Source organism: Cryptomeria japonica, chromosome 11 (genome assembly GCF_030272615.1).
Source record: "Cryptomeria japonica chromosome 11, Sugi_1.0, whole genome shotgun sequence".
Classification (NCBI taxonomy): Eukaryota; Viridiplantae; Streptophyta; class Pinopsida; order Cupressales; family Cupressaceae; genus Cryptomeria; species Cryptomeria japonica.
The window spans coordinates 451,828,442-451,851,222 of record NC_081415.1 but is presented as its reverse complement, the minus strand read 5'-3'; the positions used below and the strand labels follow the sequence as shown (position 1 = coordinate 451,851,222).

Here is a 22,781-nt window from a genome sequence, read left to right as displayed (position 1 = left end):
GATGAAACTAAGGAATGAGGAGGCGGATAGATTTCTTATATGTTTGAAGTTTTGGAAAGGGTTCTTTGTTGAAGCGAAAGGGGCCTGGGTTTTTTATGGAATCCAATTACAGTTACGGCCCAATCGATTTTGTAGGATAAACATTGGCAGTTTGTCAAACTTATCCCCAACACTACCATTAGAGAGATTTATTTTTTAAATGTCTATGGTCCCACGAGCATTGGTCAAAAAAGGGAGGTTTGGCAACGCTTCTCAAGTATCATTCAGGAATATGGACATATGGTGTTGATTATCGATAGAGATTACAATGCTACCCTTGAAGCTACGGAAAAAAAAGGTGGTAGGGGTTGGTGTGGGACAACTCAAATGGATTTTCTGAACTTTGTCATAAGTAATGGCCTACTGGAAGTCAAATATAACAATGGAGCATTTACTTGGACTAATCACAGACAAGGTTTTTTGAATATAGCTGAGAAGCTAGATCATTTCTTCCTGGCTAGTAATTGGGAGGATCATCCACTTGTTTTTGAAGCCAATATCCTACCTTTCTTGAGGTCGAACCACTATCCGATCTCCCATCTTTTGCAAAATGATGTAATTCCAATCAGATGTCCCTTCAAGTTTGAAAAGATGTGGCTACAAGCAGAAGGACTCAGAGACCTTATTGTGCAACGGTGGCAAAATGCTCTTGCTAGAGAAGGTAAGAATGCTTTCATTTCCTTCATTCAGTGCATTAAGTCTTGTTTCAAGGAATGGAATAGAGTGCATTTTAAAGAATTTTTTGTCGAAAAAGTTTTAAATTGGAACAAAAATTGGAAAAGTTGCATGACAAGGTCATTTAGAAGGGTATGGAAGAAGTTAATTTCGCCGAGGAAAAGTCCCTAAACTCACAATATTCAAAATTTCCAGCCAAAGAAGAGATTTTTTGGTGCCAGAAGTCCAGAGAGTGTTGGCTAAAAGAGGGTGACCCTAACACAAAAAAAAACCATAGCTCTGTCAAAGCAAGGCGATCAAGAAACAGAAATCCATGCCATTAGAAGAGTTGAGAGCCCATGGTTGGATAATGCAAAAGATATTAACAAAGAGGCAATCAAATATTTCAAAAATCTCTTGTCCATGGAGGATGGTTGGAATCCACCTCCAAATGAGGACATTTTGGATATTATTCCTTGCTTGATATTGGATGAACAGCTTCAAGAACCAATCAAGTTAGAGAAGGTTTGATCTGCCCTTTTTCCAATGGAAGATGAAAAGGATACTGGTCTTGATGGTTTTCCAGCGGGTTTGTTTCAAAAAAATTGGGACATTTTCAAGGATGAACTCTGGGGTGTTGTGGAAGAATCAAGAGCTAACAATTTTGTGTTGAAGGATATGAACTGAAAAAAAATTGGATGCTTTATTCACGAATATACAATGTATATAAAGAGAATTACAAGACGGTGTTCTAAAAAGAACAAATTGTTCAACTAAAGCTTCAACATGAAGCTAAAAAACTAAAATGCTTAAAAAGGCTAAAAAAGCTAACTTTGCGTTCTAAGAAAAGAAGCAATAGTTGAACTTAAAACACTAAATGAACTAAAAAGCTAACTAAGTCGACAACTAAGATGACCATTATAGAATAGATATATTATTATTTTAATACCCTCCCTAATGGTCATCGTACTCAATACCCTACCAAAGACACTGCAGGTCTTTTAATCACAAATGCAATGCAAACAACACTCCGTTGCTACGAAGACCCTCCCAGGATCTGAAATTGTTAATGACCAACAATACCAAAAGTTGTCCAACCTGATGTAATCCTCACACGCGAATTACTGAGCCTAAAACCATGATTTTGAAGAAAACTCAGCAAACCCTCCAAAGAGCAACAACACGATTTTGTCAAAAAAACGCAAAAACTTTTGCAAAAGAGCACTAAGCATTGTTCACTCCAACAACTCCAAAACACACTACAAGATACCACGGTTGCAGATGTTCACCCCGGCAACTCCAAGTGTGACCCAAAACTGACTGCAACAAACCACGATTTTTGTGGAAAAAAATCATCAAACCCTGAAAGATGGATTTACAAATCATCCTTTTTTGTGGAAAAAAAGGGTAAAACCCAAATAACCAAAATCTAACGCAAACATTGCGAATTACAGATGATAATTTTTAAGGAAAAATTATAAACCCTGCGAACAATTTTTGAGGAAAAAATCATGAAAACCCTAAAACGTTGCACGAAAAAACCCTAAATTTTGAGGAAAAAATCAAGCAAAACCCTCCCATGATTTTTTGTGGAGAAAAATCAAAAAACCCAAAAAGATAATTTTTGTGGAAAAAATTAACAAAAGGCAGAATAATTTTTTTAAAGACAAAAAATTCTGAGTTTTGAGGAAAATTTTTAAAAAACCATCCAATTAATTTTTTTAAGGAAAAAAGAATTATGAAAAACCCAAAAAGAACAAACCTACATGTCTACAAAACAAAATGCAAACCGAACAAGACTCCCTAGCAACATCAATGGCGGGAAAAAGTAGAAAAACACTTGACGTGCAGAAGGAAATCCGTAGCCGTCACAGAGAAAATGTGACCAAAATGCAACTGTATAAAACCAAACCCTCGTTGAAAATTGCAGCTCCTGAGCAAAAAAAATCGCACCAAAAAAAACCAACAAAGCTGACGCGAGAGTCTAAAAACTGAATAAAACGAAAAAAAATCGTGTGACAAATGCGTGCAGGCTAAAGAAGATCGTGTGAGAGATATGCGGGTCGGACGCAGGCAGACAAAACGCGATATAAACGTCGCGAAACCCAAAAAATCGTGTTGGAAAAACACACAAAGGATGGTTGTCGCGAAAGTAACCAACAAAGCCCGCATCACATGAGTAGAAAAAACTCAGAAAAAAATCCTGACAAAAAACACAGTTGGCTTAGAAAACATTGCGCGAACAAGGTCGCACAGGGTCGAAAAAAAATCGCGAAAGGGCACGATTTTTTTTTTTAAGAAGCACCGCTTTACAAACTGCCACCCAAAAAATCGCAGCCAAAAACGGGCCACGAAAATCAAACCTTGCAAAAATTCCAAAGAAAACAAAATGACGAGCCAATAAAAAAAATCAGAAAAACTTTCTGGAAATAAATTCCAGGTAGAAAACCTTGAATTTCAAAAACCCTCGAATCTGAAAAAAACTCCCAAAATCTTGAGCCCTCCCGTGAGGGAGTCAAACCCAAATGACCGGCTCCTACTCTGTTACCATGAAAAATAATTGGAAGCTTTATTCATGAATATACAACATATATAAAGAGAATTACAAGATGGTGTTCTAAAAAGAACAAACCGTTCAACTAAAGCTTCAACATGAAGCTAAAAAGCTAAAACGCTTAAAAAAGCTAAAAACTAAAAAGCTAACTATCATTCTAATAAAAGAAGCAATAGTTGAACTTAAAACAGTAAATGAATTAAAAAGCTAACTAAGTCGACAACTAAGATGACCATTATAGAATAGATATGATATTATTTTAATATGAACAATACAATGATTGCTCTTATACCTAAGAAAGAGAATGTGACATTCTTTGATGATCTCAAACCAATCTCCTTGTGAAAAACAGTTTACAAAGCTATATCAAAGGTTATGGCTAAAAGGTTAAACATGGTGTGAGTTTGACCATTTCTAAAGAACATAGTGGATTCACCCTAATAGATCCATTGTAGGAGGCATAATAATTGCTCATGAAGCGATCCACTTGATCAGAGCGGTTGGCATTGAAAGGATGTTTGTTAAGCTTGACATAGAAAGGCTTATGATCAGGTAGATAGAAATTGTAGACACATAAAAATGTCTCATTGATTATGTACTAATTATTCTTCTAACTGATTAATTATTTAATTATTTAATTAATCTTATTCTTCTAAATTCATATTTCTTCATCATCTTACTAATTATTCTATTTCTAATCAATTAATCATTAACCCTTTTCTAGATATTAATTAAATATTTATTATTTAATTAATTGTGATTTTAATCCTTTAATTTAAATAATATTTATTATTTATTTAAATTCAATTTCTAAATAATTAATTAGTTTCTTTAAATTATTTAATTAACTAATTAATTCTTCAAATTCTAGTTCCAAATCCCCAAATTCTAATTTCATTAGTTCTAATTTCATTTAATTTCATTAATTCTTCTAATTTCATTAATTTGTCTAATTTCATTAATTCTCTAAATTCAAATTCATATTCTTCCAAATTCATCTAATTTCAAATACATGTGCATGATTTCAAAAATCAAAGTCAAGTTCTAAATATATTCAAAGAACAAATTGAATTAAAATAAATTCAATATTTGAATTAAATATCATGCAAAGATTAAATTGAAAATCAAAGTAAAAGTGCAAGCACATGCTAAATTAATTAATTAAATCAGTTCCTATTTCTATCTTCCACTTTGTTTTTTTCCAAAAAGCTTTCAATCAGTTAACTATTCCATCTATTTCAATTGATTAATTACATCATTTCTTTAATTCCCTCCAATCATTCTTTTTCTATCTTCCAATTAGCTTTTTCTAAATTAAGCTTTCTTTGTCATCAATCAATCTCCTTCAATCATTCTTTTTCTATCTTCCAAATAGTTTTTTCTCAATCAGTTAACTCTTTTATCTATTCAATCAATTCAATTAACAATTCAATCAATTGAGTTCCACCTCTCAATCATCTGTTCCAACTCCAAATCAGCAATTTAACTATCAATCGGCATGTGAGCTCACTTGAATTCCACCTCTCAATTAATCTCACCCAAAAATCTATAAATTGAGCATTCAATCTCCATTTTCAACAATCACAAACAATCAAGAAGAATCACGAACTTCGAATCTTTGTGTCAATTGCAGGTTGTCAGCACAATATTTGAGAGTCATCATACCATGAAGAAGAGAAGAAACAATGGAAGCTATATGCAATCATGGGATAGGAAGTCTTAATTGATATTTTACATCCTTATTGCTTTGATTGTGTTATTCTATTGATGTTGTTCGAATTATTTGCTAGAATAGGGATTAATGATTTCCTTATTATTTCTAGTTAAGCGGTGATGATTTTAAGCATACGAAATTTTGGTGAACCCAACGTGAATCAACAGCGCTCTGCTTTGGAATTTTGTGTATGCCTGCAAGTATAGGTATTGGATCTTGCAACTAAACCTCTCTTTTAAATTCATATTCTAAGGTTTTCTGATCTTAATTGGTTTTTATTCAAAAATTTCAAGACTAACATTGTGCAGATCAGGTTCCAGACAAGATTGCAGGTTGTTCAAAGATTTTATCATATCTTCCAAACGATTGAGAATTTTTTCATGATTTTTTTACTGTAGGTTAATGATCATCTCACGGTTCTACAATAAAAAAATCAGCCTTAGAGCGTCATTTTTGAGTGAGATATGGTAGTTTTAATTTTTTTCATAAACCTTTGATTTTTGGAGCAAATAAACCAATATACATAGTAATAATCAGAGTGTATTATTATTATGTATATTAATATACATACATATTTTTTTCATGAATAAATTAAATCTGATTAAATGATCTAATGGCTGATCATATATCGATCATCATCTTCCAAGTGTAAATCTGTGATCATGCATGATCCATACCCTGTCGATAGAGTGTATCGACTATCTTCTTCAATTTACCATAAATTGATAATGTACCTTAATCAATAATATATATCGATTAACTAATTCTTCAGTTTAACATACCGATTGTGACTCGGTTGTGTTAACTGAATAGTTAACTATCAATTGTGAATCGGTATTTTTTTGTGATAATAAACGGTTTGTTAATGCCGCCACCGATTATGAATCGGTATTTGTTTGTAATAATAAACAGTTTGTTAATGCCACCGATTATGAATCGGTATTTGCAATATTAAATGGACAGACATATCGGTGGAGAGACATGTCTCCACACGTGTCTATCCATCGATGTGCCTCCCCATTTAGATATATATAATTCACAAACAGATCGATGAAGGTAGTACCGCAATCTATTAGCGCAAGCCTTGGAAGATCGATCTCATTCTCAACATAGCGATATTTGTGATATAATCAGCAGCACTTGAAGTATTATCAATACTTGGGAAATCAACATACTTTGTGGACATACTATCTTCCCTTATACTTGCAGCAACCTACAAGATTCATAGGTTAGTGAGATCATCATTTGTGAGACAATAAAATTAAAAGATACCTCTATTTTATCTACTAAGAAATCTAATCTACATTGACATGGTATCAGAGCAAGGTCAAGGAAGATCCGATTAGATTTGAGATAGTAGATTATCTAGACTATCATTTTGCTCCTAGGAAAAATCACATTCCTTTCTTCATAATGGCAAGCAGAGTCAGATTCAAAGATCGTCTTGAAGGAGCGTCCCACTTTCTATCATGGAAGTTTACGATCATGCTTACCTTGAAGGAGAATGAACTAGATTCATTTATAAAGGGAAACATACCTGAACCAGACGATGATGTTGAGAAAATTCAATGGAACAAGAACAATGGAAAAGCCATGAAAGTGATCGTGGATGCCGTTAGAGACCATATAGTTCCAGTTATTTCAAAGTATGACACAACATACTGTATGTTCAAATCACTTGAAGACATGTATGAAATAAACAATACCAGCAGAGCTCTCACGTTGAAAAGACAACTCCATCATGTGAAGATGAATAAGGGAGAAACTGTCACATCATATTTTATGAGGATCACTGAATTGAGGGACCAACTTTCCACAATTGCTCATCTAATTGACAACAAGGAGTTCACATTGATGGCTCTAAATGGACTCCCAACATCATGGGAATCATTTATTCAAGGAATAAGTGCACGTTCAAAGCTCCCCAAGTTTGATCGATTGAAGACAGATTGCATTCAAGCAGAATCTAGATTGATCACCAAGGGGATTGACCAAAATACCACCAATGAAGATATTCATGTGTTTAACTCTCACTCTCACAAGAAAGGGAAGAAGAGGAACTTCAAGAGGAAGAAGGATAGGGGCACCTATAGAAAAGGCTCTTCCAAGAAGAGGAGGGACATATCTCAAGTGCAGCGTTTCAGATGTGATAAGTATGGACATTATGCCATGAAGTGTCCGGATAGGCCAAAATAACAAGCCTCCATTGTTGAAGTTGAAAAGGCTAGCGTGGAGAATGAACCCGAGAAGTTTGTCTTCTATTCAGCCTTATCAAGCCAAGACTCAACCAGCCTCAACACCTGGGTAATTGATAGTGGAGCCTCGCGTCATATCACTGGATTCAGAGAACACCTAGACACTATGGTGGAGAATTCTGATGAGGAAGTAACCATTGGGGACGATTCTAACTACCCAGTCAAAGGGATTGGAACCTGTACCATAAATCCGAAATCAGGCATATCTCTTCAACTCACAGTAGTATTATTTATGCCAGGGATAAAAAGAAATCTAGTCTCCATTTCTGCACTTGAAGACAAAGGGTATAGGATGTTGAGACATGGACCAGCTAGGACTCGAACCTAGGACCTTCCATATGCTACTGGAGTGCTCTACCACTGAGCTACTGGCCCCTCTTGGACCAGTCCATCATCGGTCCGGGTGTGGCTTAACACCAACACCCCCCCTTAAGCCACACCTCTCGTGTGCTTGGGGCTCCTAGCCTAGACCTGGCTCTGATACCATGTTGAGACATGGACCAGCTAGGACTCGAACCTAGGACCTTCCATATGCTGCTGGAGTGCTCTACCACTGAGCTACTGGCCCCTCTTGGACCAGTCCATCGTCGGTCCGGGTGTGGCTTAACACCAACATAGGATAACCTTTATGGAAGGCAAAGTTTTAGCATGGCCAAAGAACTCCACAATCAAGAAGGCTCATACTATAGGAGTTAGACATGGATACCTTTACAAACTATGCACTACTCCCACTCAAGCCCTAATTCATGAGACTTCAAATTCAAACGAGATTTGGCACAAAAGATTAGGGCATCTCCATTTTCGTGCTCTACCCTCCATAGAGAAAATGGTGATTGGTTTGCCTAAGCTAAATCAAAATCATGAAGGAACATGCAAGGTTTGTTCCCTAGGAAAGAATACAAAAGGAACTTTCCACAATAGTGATAGCAAATCTAAAAATGTATTAAAACTAATTCATTTTGATTTCTGTGGACCCATCTCTGGAATCTCTATAGGAGGATTCTTGTACTATGTAATATTTGTAGATGACATCTCTAGGAAAACTTGGATATATTTTCTTAAATGTAAAGAGTCTGAAGAAATCCTTATGAGGTTCAAGGAATTCAAAGCTCTTGTAGAAAACATGTCAGAGAAGAAAATCAAAACATTAAGGACGGACAATGGGGGGGAATATACTTCAGACATTTTTAAGGAGTTTTGTGTAAGTACTGGGATTAGGAGGGAGTTTACTATACCTTATAATCCCCAACAAAATGGGGTGGTAGAAAGAAAGAATAGGACCATAGTAAAAGCTGCTAGAGCTATGATGTATGATCAAAACATAGAAACTTCATTTTGGGCTGAAGCCTCTAGAACAACTGTCTACATCCAAAATAGATGCCCTCATTCACTTCTAGATAACAAAACACCTGAAGAAGCATTCATTGGCATCAAACTTGATATAAGTCATCTAAAAATCTTTGGTTGTTCGGTCTACTTACATATACCTAAAGAAAAGAGGTCTAAATTAGAACCCTCAGGCAGAAAAGGAATGTTTGTAGGCTATATTGAAACATCTAAAGCCTATAGAATATACATCCCTGGCCAAAGATTAATTGAACTTAGCAGAGATGTCATCTTTGAGGAAGACATTGCTTTCAGGAAATCGAAAAGCTCTCTTGAGATAGAAGATCAAGATCATCCTAACAATATGGAAGAGGATCATGCTCCTGAGATTCAGAGGGAGACTCCTAAAGAAATTGATAGTGAAGATCAAATTGCTCCCTTAAATGAACCCAGTAATGAAAACCGAAAGAGACCACTTTGGGCTAGGAAGATGATTCAGGAAGCCAAGAATTATACAACACCAAAGGGAACCTTCAGGGAAAGCAAGAGACCTCACAGATTCTCTAGTTATGTTGCCTTGATGAGTGAGGTCATAAATTCAGAACCATCCTGTGTTAAAGAAGCTCTCAATCATCAAGTGTGGAAAGATGCTATGTCAGAAGAGTATCAGTCCATTGTAAAAAATGATGTCTGGGACATCGTACCAAGGCCTAAAGAAAACTTCGTTGTATCATCAAAATGGCTCTTCAAGATCAAACATGTTGCAGATGGTAGCATTGAAAAACACAAAGCCCGGTTTGTTGCCAGAGGTTTCTCTCATAAAGAAGGAATTGATTATGAAGAAACTTTTGCCCCTGTTGCCCGATACACTTCAGTCAGAGCCGTAATTGCTATTGCAGCATCAGAGGGATGGAAGATCCATCAAATGGATGTGAAGACTGCATTCCTAAATGGCACGATTGAGAAGGAAGTCTATCTAGAGCAACCTTAAGGATTTGTTATACATAAGGCTGAATCACATGTTTGTAGATTGAAGAAGGCCTTGTATGGAATCAAACAGGGCCCTAGAGCCTGATATGAAAGGATTGATCACTACCTCTTGGGATTAGGGTTTTCCAAGAATGATGCAGATCCAAACCTCTACTTTAAGGTAATTGATGGTGATATGTTAATTCTTATTTTATATGTTGATGACCTATTAATCACAGGAGATCACCTAATTACCTAGTGTAAAAAGGACTTAGCTTTAGAATTTGATATGAAGGATTTGGGTATTCTACATTACTTCCTTAGATTAGAAGTTTGGCAGCAGGCAGATGGCATCACTCTAAATCAGGGAAAATATACTATTGACATTCTGAAGAGGTTTGGAATGATGGAGTGCATACCCATGTCTACACCTATGGAAAAAATTTGCACAAATTGAAGGAAGCAGCAGTAGACTCAGAATTTGCAGATCCCACTCTCTACAGACAGATAATTGAATCCTTGATGTATTTGGTCAGCACTAGACCTGATATTTGTTATGCAGTGAATGCACTTAGCCGGTTTATGTGTGAACCAAAGGAGATACATCTTGTTGCAACAAAACACATTTAGAGATACCTTCGAGGCTCAATTGGATATGGTCTTAGATACAAACATGTAGACCTAGATCTACATGGATACACTGACTCAGATTGGGCTGGAAGTGTGGTTGACAGAAAGAACATCAGGATGTTGCTTCAGTTTAGGATCAGCAATGATCTCATGGATCAGTAGAAAACAACCCTCAGTTGCACAGAGTTATACAAAAGTTGAGTACATTGCAGCCTCCATGGGAGCAAGAGAAGCAATGTGGCTTGGGAAATTGCTTGTAGGACTGTTTGGACAGCCCTTGAATCCTACTATCATCCATTGTGACAACCAAAGTTGCATCAAGCTTTCATGAATCCAGTGTTTCATGATAAATCAAAACACATTGAGATTCCTTATCACTATGTTAGAAACATGGTAGAAAGGAATGTGATTCAGTTGGAGTATATTAGTACAAGTGATCAGACAGCAGACATCCTCACCAAGCCACTCTCCAAGATAAAGGTTGAACACTTTCGGGATAAACTTGGTATGGTTGAAAATGTAAATTAAATTTGAGATTGAGTCTCTAATTATTTTTATTTGTACTAATATTTAAAGATGTTTAATGTGTAAACTCTTTTATCGTCATGTGAGTGACTCCATGACTTCATGGGCCCCTAGTGGACATTGTTGAAAGGTGACGACTTTTCAATAATGAACACTTGTATATAGTTGATATTGTAAGGTGACGACTTTACAATGATCAATTTCACTATCATGATGGATATCATGTGACTTGATATCCACGGGCATATCATGATAGTTAATATCTCTTAGACATTATGGTAGATATCATGAGACTTGGTGTCATTAAATAAACCATAATAACTCTACAAGAGATCATCATGGTGGATATTATGAATCTTAATATCCGTGGATATGCCATGATCTGATATCCATTATGGTAGGCATCATGAGACGTGATGTCAAGTGCACATACCATAAATATGGATATTTGTGAGATATGGTGAATATCATGTGACTTGATATTCTTGGTTATACCATATCTTCCTTCACAATTAATGGATCTATTGTGTTATACTCTTGGATAGATTTTATCCTCCCTAACTAAGAGGAAGTGTTAAAGATGATAGCTTCGGTCAGATAAATATGATCATGAATGAGACTTACATCATTAGAATAATTCATATATGTATACCAATATACATAGTAATAATCATTGAGTGTAATATTATTATGTATATTAATATACATACATATTCTTTTCATAAATAAATTATATCTGATTAAATGATCTAATGGCTGATCATATATCGATCATCATCTTCCAAGTGTAAATCTGTGATCATGCATGGTCCATACCCTGTCGATAGAGTGTATCGACTATCTTCTTCAATTTACCATAAATCGATAATGTGTATTGATTTACCTACATTATCGATTAACTGATTCTTATCAATTGTGAATCGGTATTTGTTTGTAATAATAAACTGATTGTTAATGCCACCGATTATGAATCGGTATTTGTTTGTAATAATAAATGGTTTGTTAATGCCACCGATTATGAATCGGTATTTGCAATATTAAATGGACAGACATATCGGTGGAGAGACATGTCTCCACTCTATGTATACCAATATACATAATAATAATAATCATTGAGTGTAATATTATTATGTATATTAATATACATACATATTCTTTTCATGAATAAATTAAATCTGATTAAATGATCTAATGGCTGATCATATATCGATCATCATCTTCCAAGTGTAAATTTGTGATCATGCATGGTTCATACCCTGTTGATAGAGTGTATTGACTATCTTCTTTGATTTACCATAAATCGATAATGTGTATTGATTCACCTTAATCGATAATGTATATCGATTAACTGATTCTTCAGTTTAACATACCAACTGTGAATTGGTTGTGTTAACTGAATAGTTAACTATCAATTGTGAATCGGTATTTGTTTGTAATAATAAACGGTTTGTTAATGCCACCGATTATGAATAGGTATTTGCAATATTAAATGTGGAGGCACATCGGTGGAGAGACATGTCTCCACACGTGTGGAGACATGTCTATCCATCGATGTGCCTCCACATTTAGATATATATAATTCACAAACAGATTGATGAAGGTAGTACCGCAATCTATTAGTGCAAGCCTTGGAAGATCAATCTCATTCTCAACACAGCGATATTTGTGATATAATCAACAGCACTTGAAGTATTATCAATACTTAGGAAATCAACATACTTTGTGGACATGCTATCTTCCCTTATACTTGCAGCAACCTGCAAGATTCATAGGTTAGTGAGATCATCATTTGTGAGACAATAAAATTAAAAGATACCTCTATTTTATCTACTAAGAAATCTAATCTACATTAACACTGAGACACGCCTACAATAAAAAATTCGGATTCGTACCATCTGTTTTGACCGAGATATGATCATTTTAATTTTTTTAATAAATTCTGAATTCTGGGCACAAATCAATTACATTTCTGGAAAGCTCTTGAAATTTCACAGAGGGTATCTTCTTTACACTTTTGATTTTGATGTCAAATATTTAACGTAAAGCTAGATCTTTAAAAATTCATGTTTTTCCATAAATCTGCTCTACAGGATGCAAATTAATGTCTTTTTCTAAAATTCTCATATTTTTGGAGAGCTCTCAGAAATTCATCAAGGGTTTCTCCTTTGTAATTTTATTTTGGGGTTAAAAAAAAAAAACTTTTTTTTAATGTTGTCATTTTTATTTCTGCTACTAATTGTTTGTTTGCAGCGTGTGGCGAAATTACAGATAAGGCTTGATCATCCCAGATTATTTTGAAAACCACTAACAATTTGATTGCAGGATCCTTTAGAACTAAATCACTTTTGAATTTTGGGTTTAAAATTGGCATGCATGATCTCACACTTCAGCTTGGTGCTTAAAATTGATTTTGGGTTTAAAATTGACATGCATGATCTCACACTTTAGCTTGGTGCTTAAAATTGATTTTGGGATTAAAATTGGCATGCATGATCTCACACTTCAGCTTGGTGCTTAAAATTGATTTTGAGATTAAAATTGACATGCATGATCTCACAGTTCAGCTTGGTGCTTAAAATTGATTTTGGGATTAAAATTGACATGCATGATCTCACACTTCACTTTGGTGTTTAAAATAGACATGCACATTCGTATCTCACACCTTAGTTTGGGCTTTAAAATTGACATGAATCTAACTTATGAATAGAATAAATCAGACATTGCGATAGTTAAGGGAAAACGAACTTTTTTGTGTTTTTGGTGGACCTATTATTGCATTAAGTACCTTTCCACCCGCCTTCAGGGTCTTGGGAGAGAGGGAAAGGTGAGAACGACACCCACTTTTCTTTTTAGTAGTGGGGTATCTTTGACTGGAGATTTCAACACCCCACAGAGGTACTTCAAATTGGGATGCATTGGGGATATCATCTCTCCCAGCATACTCTCGAGCAGGTTTTCCGAGCCGCTATATAAATATACTGGTCAGGCAGCTGGAGTGTTGAGTGAATTCGACGTATGTGGGGGTCTTCCCTGCACCGATAAGTTTAACTAAAGCCTTAAGTGGCTTTCTTTGAGAATCCGTCGTTGGATCGAGACCCCTCGAAACTTACAATAAGAACCAGCTTAGTAGCCCAAATCCCACATTCATTGATTCTAGGAGTGCGGATCGTACCCCATAGATACCCTTCATGTACCTTGCATTATGAGACAGAAATCCCTCAGTGATAAGATCTTCGGAAGGTAAGAGAGACTGGCATGCCCGAGAAGTGTGTGTCGTGGAGTGGAGCCAGTGCTGCCAGACTCTCTAGCTATTCATCTTGTTTCGGTATTTTATTGTAAGGGCCTCTTTGAATGTTTTCCACTATTCGGCCTAAGATTGTCTTATGTGTTTTTATATGTATCATTGTGCTAGACTAGTATTGAGTCAGTATTTGGGCTATTTTAGGCCCTACCTTGTATATCTTTGATTTCTCGAAGTTTGTCAGAACACAATTCATCGAGCTATACTTATCTTCAGACAGTGTTCTCAGAATTGAAAAACAAACTTGTCCTACAAACAGAGTTATTTGAAACAAAGTCTACCTTGAAACATTTGACAATCCAACAAAGTCCAAAATTTTGCATACTTGTGACCATAGGTGTTCTTAGAGTCCTTAGTCCTTGCATAGTCCTCATTATCATCCTCATTATAGTCCCCATTTATGTCCTTACTTTGCATAGTCCTCATTATCGTCCTCATTATAGTCCCCATTTACGTCCTTACTTTGCATAAGTCCTTCCATAGTCCTCATTATAGTCCCCATTTATGTCCTTACTTTGCATAAGTCCTTGCATAGTCCTCATTATCGTCCTCATTATAGTCCCCATTTACGTCCTTAGTTTGCATAAGTCCTTGCATAGTCCTCATTATCGTCCTCATTACAGTCCCCATTTATATCCTTACTTTGCATAAGTCCTTGCATAGTCCTCATTGTTGTCCTTATTATAGTCCTCATTTGTGTCCTTACTTTGCATAAGTCCTTGCATAGTCCTCATTATCGTCCTCATAGAGTTCCCATATACGTCGTCGTAATCTTTACACAAGTCTTTGCAAAGTCTTGCATAGTCCTTATAAAGTCCTCATTTGTATCCCATTAGCGTCCTCATAATCTTTGCATATAGTCCTTGCACAATCATCATAATCTTCACATAACTTCTTGCATATTCATCATAATCTTCGCATATAGTCCTTGCACAGTCGTCATAATCTTCACGTAACTCCTTGCATAGTCATCATAATCTTCACATGACTCCTTGCATAGTCATCATAATCTTGCATTATAGTCCTTGCATAGTCCTCAATATCATCCTCATTATAGTCCTCATTTACGTCCTTACTTTGCATCAGTGAACCACGGGGACGCGTCCCCCCCCTTTTTGGGCGCGTCCCCCCGTCAGAGACGTCTCGGGGACGGGGGGACGGGGACGCGACATCCCCCGCCGTCCCGCCACCGCCACCCAAACGCCGCCGGGACGTCCCCCGCGTCTCCGCGTCTCCCAGGGAGACGTGGAGACGTCTGGGCGTCTCCGTGGGAGACGCCTGGGCGTCTCCCCGTCCCTCAAGAGACATCCAGGCGTCTCTCAAGGGACGGGGAGATGCCCAGGCGTCTCCCGCGTTCCCACGCGAACTAAAGACAGTTTTTTATTGTTTTTAAGTTTTTTTATAACATGTGCTTTTTGGGGGGGGTTAAGGGGTAACCCTAATTGGACGTGGGCCCCACCCTACCCCCCAAAACAACACAAAAGCATGTTTATTTTGGATTTCACTCTCATTTTGGAAAACTGATTTTTTTTCCAGCAACTTGAAGAAGAGGAAATACTTGAAGAAGATTGATTGAAGGGGTGAGAAAAGTGAATGCAAGCGTGATAGGAGCTAGAAGAAGCAAGAAGAAGAGGAAGAAGAAGATTCTTCTACATTTTGGAGAGATTTTTCAAGCACAAGGTAGGGTTTTTCAACTTGTTTTTTTTTTGTTTTACTTTCTGATTTTCATTGTTCTATGTCATTTTTGGTTTTTTTTTCCCTATTCATCTCAAGACTCAAAATGAGATTTGATGTTGAATTTTGAGGGCAAAATGATTCATCATTTTGCCCTCAAGATTCAACATCAAATCTCATTTTGAGATGAATAGGAAAAAAATTTAAAAATATATTGTTAAACAAGGCTGATTTTATTTTTATTTTTATTTTTATTTTGTGAAATGCAGTGTCAATTTGAAAATTTCACAATGAGCTCCCAAGGCACGAGTGAAGATAACATGGAAATCCATTCTCATAGTGAGAATGATTCAGAATACGAACCTGAAAATGAGGGGGGTGACCATGGGGCTGATCCTGGAGCCCAATCTAGTTCTATGGCAAGTGCACCAGCTAGTACAGGTTGCCCTTCAGAGTTGTTGGCACCATATGCTAGGGGTCATTTTGATCCTAAGTCTCCTCTAAAACAGTTTGCTTCACAAATATCAGTACAAGGCACTGCATCACATTCAAGTGGGGGAACAAGGAAGTGGAAGTGCAATATTTGTGACAGAGAATGGTTCGGTAGCATTAGCAGGGTGAATGCACACTTTTTGTTTTGGAGAGGAAAAGGCGTGAAACATTGTAAGTTTTTGGAGGAACCCAAAAATATACAGTACAGAATTGAGTTTAACAGGCTTTGGGGGGTTCCAGATGACACAAATATTTCAATGCCTACTACTTTGTCTGCTAGGGCATCACTTCACGACAGCCAGAATGTGCCAGTGTGACATACTTCTCATGCTTCACAGGCGGGAGGAATGATGTTTGGATCTCCATCTACTTCCACTTCTACTGCTGCCAGGGCTGGGAAACGTAAGTTGCATACACCACAGAGCAACCCCATTGCTGATATGTTTAATGTGCAACTGAGAGATGAGATAGATGAATCCATTGGCAATTTCTTCTTTGCCAATGGCATTCCATTTCATGTTACACGGTCTCCTTATTATAGGAAGATGATGGATATGGTGGCCAAGGGAGGACCATCTTATGTGCCACCAGGGGGGACGAAAATGAGGACCTCGATCTTGGATAAAAGCTATTCCAAGATCAATATTTTGATGGAGAAGATGAAGGCATGTTGGGCGGCATCGGGGTGCAGCATAGTTATGGATTGGTGGACGAACATTAGCCATCGTCCACTCATCAACGTCATGGTCACATGTGCAGAGGGCCCATACTTCCTTAGAGCAGTTGATTGTACAGGGCATCGTAAAGATGCTGATTTCCAGTTTCAGGTCCTCAGGCAGGCTATTGAGGAGGTTGGGCCACAAAATGTGGTCCAAGTAGTGACAGATGCAGCCTATGTGTGTAGAGCAGCAGGGAGACTCGTTGAGGCAGCCTATAGACACATTTGGTGGACCCCATGTTGTGTGCATGCCATGAACAATGCACTCAAGGACATGGGGAAGATTGACTGGATTAGAGGAGTGGTCACCGATGCGAGAGATGTGCAGATGTTTATCTGCAACCACCACACTTCACATGCACTCTTCAGGACCTTCGCGAAGAAGGAGTTCTTGAAACCAGTTGAGACTAGATATGCATCCTATTTCATTCTCTTGGAGAGAATGATTGAGTTGCAAGAGGCATTGCAACTCATGGTTATGACTAATGAGTGGAATAGGTGGGCTGAGGCCAAGACAGAGCAGGGGAGAAGGGTGAAGGAGATAGTGAAGAGTGATGTGTTTTGGACTGATGCGAAATACATTGTCTCCATCATTTCTCCAGTATTTCAGGTGATCAGATATGGGGATGGGGATGCACCTAACCTTGGAGAGGTGTATGAGTGCATTGACTCTATGCTTGACCAGATGAGGGCTGTTGTGCGAGTGAAGGACCCCTCTCTAGCATTCTACAATGAGCAAATCCGGCCTATCATTCAGAGTAGATGGGACAAGTTGAACACTCCTTTGCATATGGCTGCCTTTGCCTTGAATCCTAAGTGGTACAAGGCTAGACCGGGTAGAATGACACCGATTGAGGATGATGAGGTGAAGGCGGGTTTCTTTAGGTGCATAGAGAAGATGTTTGATTCCAGAGATGCCGGCACAATGCGCACTGAGTGGGGAAGATTTGCCACTCTTAGAGGTTATTCAGATGCGGCAAAGATGGATATAGACAACATGGCACAGGAGGACCCACTTTTATGGTGGAATTGTCATGGCCCAAAATCTTTGACCACCACTCTAGCCATCCGTCTGCCATCCCAGGTTTCCAGTTCTTCAGCTGCTGAGAGGAACTGGTCTACATATAGCTTCATCCACTCTCTTAAGAGGAACAGACTTACCTCTAAGAGAGCAGAGAAGCTTGTGGCTGTACACAGTGCTTTGCGTCTCATGGACCGCAAGACACTTGTGTACAAGGAGAGTCCAGCGGCACGATGGGATGTAGAGCCAGAGGAGCCTTCACAGATTGATGAGGATGATCCTACCACTTCAGATGCAGGGCTAGTTGGTGTGAGCTTGAGGGACCTTGATCCTTAGGAGTCCAGCAGTTCCAGTGAGGAGGAGTTCGCAGATGATTAGAGGCCTCCATTAGCTACATTTTGAGTTTTCAGTTTTGTCATTTTGTGTTTGACTCTAGTCTCTTTTGTAATGCTATTGCTACACGCATTTGTATTTGGCTACTCATTGTAATGATGAATCATGTAATCATCTTTATTATTATAGACTTTGCAATGGCATCAGTTATTCATATTTTTGGTTTTCCTTTTTCGATATTCATATGATAGAAATGAGAAATCTCCAATTTGACAATTTCATTTGTCAAATTTTATTTACTTTTACTTTTAGCAATTAGTTACGTATCACTAATCTAAGTAATCTTGGTATTTCCTATAGTTTAATTTGAAATCTAATTCTTCTACTGTTATACTGTTATACATCTTTTCAAAACTAGTTTTTCAAGTACTATATGTATATATATGAGCACCACCACCCCGCCACCCCCCCCGCCGCCGTCCCCCCGCCATCCCCAAATTTAGGCCCTTGGTCCCCCCGTCCCGGAAACGCGTCCCCCTCGTCCCCCCGTCCCCCCGTCCCCAACGCCCATGGAACACTGCTTTGGATAAGTCCTTGCATTAAAGTCCTTGCATAGTCCTCATTATCATCGTAGAAGGTCATACCCCAAACGTCCAAAACACAATTAGAGGATCAATCAAACTCAACCTCAACTCAAACAAGTTTGTCAAGTTCAACAAATCAAACATTGTCACATTCAGAGAAATGGAGAAAACATCTTCTCTGTTGCAATCTTAGGTCCAAACCAATCAAGCAAACATCATGGAATGGCATTACGTATTTCGTAGGGAAGGTGAAGAATTCATCCCTTCCATTCCTATTCCGTCACCATCCATAGAGATTTTAGCTCAACAAATTAGGACTTTGCAACAACAAATACAAGACATGACTAGTCCTAACAACCATAGGGATTGGTTAGAAAAAATGATGAGGGAAGTGATAACCACGAGGGAATCATTATCAGGCCAACCTTCTTTTTCTTGTGAGACCATTCAAACAGGTCAACCTTCATTCTTCAATAAAATCGCTCCTACTTCAGTTAAACCAACATTAGAGTCATGTCAACCTTCTTTTTCTTTCAACCCCACATATAAATCATACCAATCACATCAACCCCAACATTCAAACCCCTTTCAACCAAAATCAAATCCCATTCAATCAAAGCCCAAATCAATCATATATATCCACCATTTCATCATCCAACAATGCAAGCCCAACAATGCAAGTCCAACAACCAATACATCAAACAACACAACTCTCCGCACCACAAATTGTGCAAACAAGTCAACCACTACCAAGGTCACACACAATCACACAGTCAATTTTGCCTTCAATCACATCACATGTCTGTGAATATCCTCCTATGTCTTCAAATACACCACCAAGGGTGTCCCAAACGAATGCAAGTGTATTGACAAACATGCCACCCTTTGGACATCAATCAAACATGGTCAATGTGTCACCAATCATGCAACAAGGTCATCTGCCCATGTCTAGCAATGACTCTTCCCATCAAGACTTTGTACCTCAAGTAGCCTCCATATCTTCCACCATTTCCTCATACCCTGAAGTCACACAAGAGAAGTCCACACCATCTTTATCCAATAACGGAACCTCCCAAGGGCTATCCATAATACAAATCCAATCTAATCCAAGTCATGATGCTAGTCCTTTCCATGCTTCAAAAATTCAAGATCCAATGCCATCATATATTCCATTTCCAAGAAAACCCACTTCAAAGAGTCTCATTCAAAATCCTTTCTCATCAGACCAATGTGTTGAAACATTCCAAGAATCTCCCATGCATATCCAAACTCCTTACCCGTGTCAAGAGGATGATCCAAAATCAAAAGAAATGAGTCTTGAAACAAATAAAGATCAAGAACAAACCCTTCCATCCTACCCAATTTTTGATCAAGATCCCACCGACCAAGAATCTTATGATGATCCCCTCGCTCTTTTCTATTCCATTCATAATGATATCCTTTTATCTCAAGAACAAAGTGTCCTTTCAAGTCCCATCCAACATCCACCTCCTAAGCAAGATCAAGACATCCTAGGACATCCCTTCCATCCTTCCTAATAATCCCTTTCCAAGTCAAGATCAAATTATTCCTTCACCTTCATGTCCTAAGCAAGATCCCATTATTTCTCCAGATCCTCATTAAGATCCCTCCATCCCTTCATCTCCATACCATAATCCTCCATGTTCCTCACAAGATTCCCTCTCAAATGAACTTACCATTTCTCCTAGTCCCCCTCATAATCCCAATCCCTCTACACAAGTTTTTTATGAACTCCTTATCAATGAAATCACCAATCCTGATCATACTACAGAGAACAATTTATCAATGATTGTATGTGTGCCATTTTCACATGCCAATGTGGTCACAACTTCGGAACCAGAATCTATTTGCCTCATACACCCATACTTGATAGATTGGGGGCAAGAGAATCTACCACAGTTGGATTGCTTTGAAAATGATAAGGCTATAGATGAATTCATGGGTTCCAAAGTTGGATTTCCCTCTAATGATCCACAAAATCCAAAACTAAGGAAATCAACATTAGAGATGCCAAACATGTACACTCAGTTGAGTCTTTATATCCTATTGGAAAAGTAATCTTTATCCAACTCTTCAAACAAAGACTAATGAACTACATACACAAAACTCCCTAACCCTATGAACATCATGCACCTTAAACGATACTATATCTAAGGGCAGTGTTAGTTTAGGTTTTGCTTTCCGCATTGCATCTCATTTTATTCAAAGCACTGCATTGCATATAGTTTCTTTTTCAAATGCATTGCATTTGCAAAATTTCTGCATTCGCATATATCAGCATCAATAAAACAAGGCAACTGTCCAAGTTTATCATTTGTTTGCATTCAAGAGAAACAAGGGTCGTCTCCTTTCTTAGATTTTCGGACATGAAGTCTTTGAGGACCTAAGGTCATTCATTTTCAACATTACCCTGTAAAGACGCTTTAGTTATGGTTGGGTAGTGATTTCACTATTGAGACTTGTTAACCTAAAATCTATCAATTGCTATATCTCAAACAAATTAACAAAATCTCTAATTCATTTGAGACACCTAGTTGATCATATGACTAGTGAAAAATATAAAATTCTACTTCAGCACCGCTGTAATTGTCACACCCAAGTAGGTTTCATTACTTACATGTCAACGAAAGAAAATAAAAAAAGAAAAGGTGATATGCCAAATATTCATCTCAAGGCAAAAGAGCAATGATATATAACCAAAATATCACGCATACAAAGTGCAACAAAAAGCTTGACTATGGGAACATGCGAGTAACTCCATAAGGGCTATGGACGTCTGCTGGCAATGCAGCAATATTCGAAAGATTACAGTCTATAACCCCGTCGGAGTTCAAAAAGCTTGCGGGCAGCGAGGCTCTATTCGGGATGCTTTTGAAGTTAAAATAATCCACGTAGCTAGTCATATAGGATGCTAAGGATCTTTAGTGAACACAAGAGCGGGAATTAACTCATTTGCACACACATGGGCAAAAGAAGATCAATGTTTCAAGAACCAATGGGCAAGTTTTTTGCGTCTCCATTTGTAAATCCTAATCACTAAGTGTGTTAATTTGGATGTTCCAAGGGACCTTAAGGATCGATTGATCGCTTATCTATGAAATGTTTTGTACCTCCAATTCAATTGGTGTATTACAAAATGCTAAACAAACACAATCATCCTTGTTCGAATAGGAAATGCATCTTCATCAATCAGCATGCGAGCTCACTTGAATTCCACCTCTCAATCAGCATGTGAGCTCACTTGAATTCAAGCTCTCAATCAATCTCACCCAAAAATCTATAAATTGAGCATTCAATCTCCATTTTTAACAATCACAAACAATCAAGAAGAATCACAAACTTCGAATCTTTGTGTCAATTGCAGGTTGCCAGTGTAATATCTGAGAACCATCATACCACGAAGAAGAGAAGAACAATGGAAGCTATATGCAGTCATGGGATAGGGAGTCTTAATTGATATTTTACATCTTTATTGCTTTGATTGTGTTATTCTATTGATGTTGTTTGAATTATTAGCTAGAATAGGGATTCGTGATTTCCTTATTATTTCTAGTTAAGCAATGATGATTTTAAGCATACGACAGAAATTTCTTGCTGAAAGTTCTAAAACTTTTTGGTTTTTGTCAAAAGTGGGTGGATTGGGTTCATAGTTGAATTTGCAATCCTCGCTTTTTTGTTCTTGTGAATTTAGAAGATGGATATTCCTCAATATATTATCATATAAAAAGATAGTTTTTGTGGTGACATTAAAAATACAATTATATTAAGGATCAATGAGCAAAAATATGAAAAAGTCTTCAACAGATCTATGAATACTTGGTGAAGCAGATTATGAAGAATTCATGGACTGATTTGATGGTTAAGATTGAAACATATTTGTGGAGAGTTAGAGGAGACTTGGAGTTGACCAAATAGCAGATTTATAATTTCAACAACAATAGAATAAACAAATGAAGATGATTTATGGTCAA

At 37.5% G+C, this 22,781-nt stretch overlaps 1 protein-coding gene and 1 non-coding gene across 4 annotated transcripts in view; both read right to left on the bottom strand.

Moving 5' to 3' along the window:
* Positions 1 to 22,781, bottom strand: part of LOC131041409 (uncharacterized) — a 114,352-nt gene that overhangs the window by 25,738 nt on the left and 65,833 nt on the right. The gene's annotated exons all lie outside the window — the stretch shown is intronic.
* Positions 7,520 to 7,591, bottom strand: TRNAA-AGC (transfer RNA alanine (anticodon AGC)). The gene has a single exon. It is a non-coding gene; the product is annotated as a tRNA-Ala (tRNA).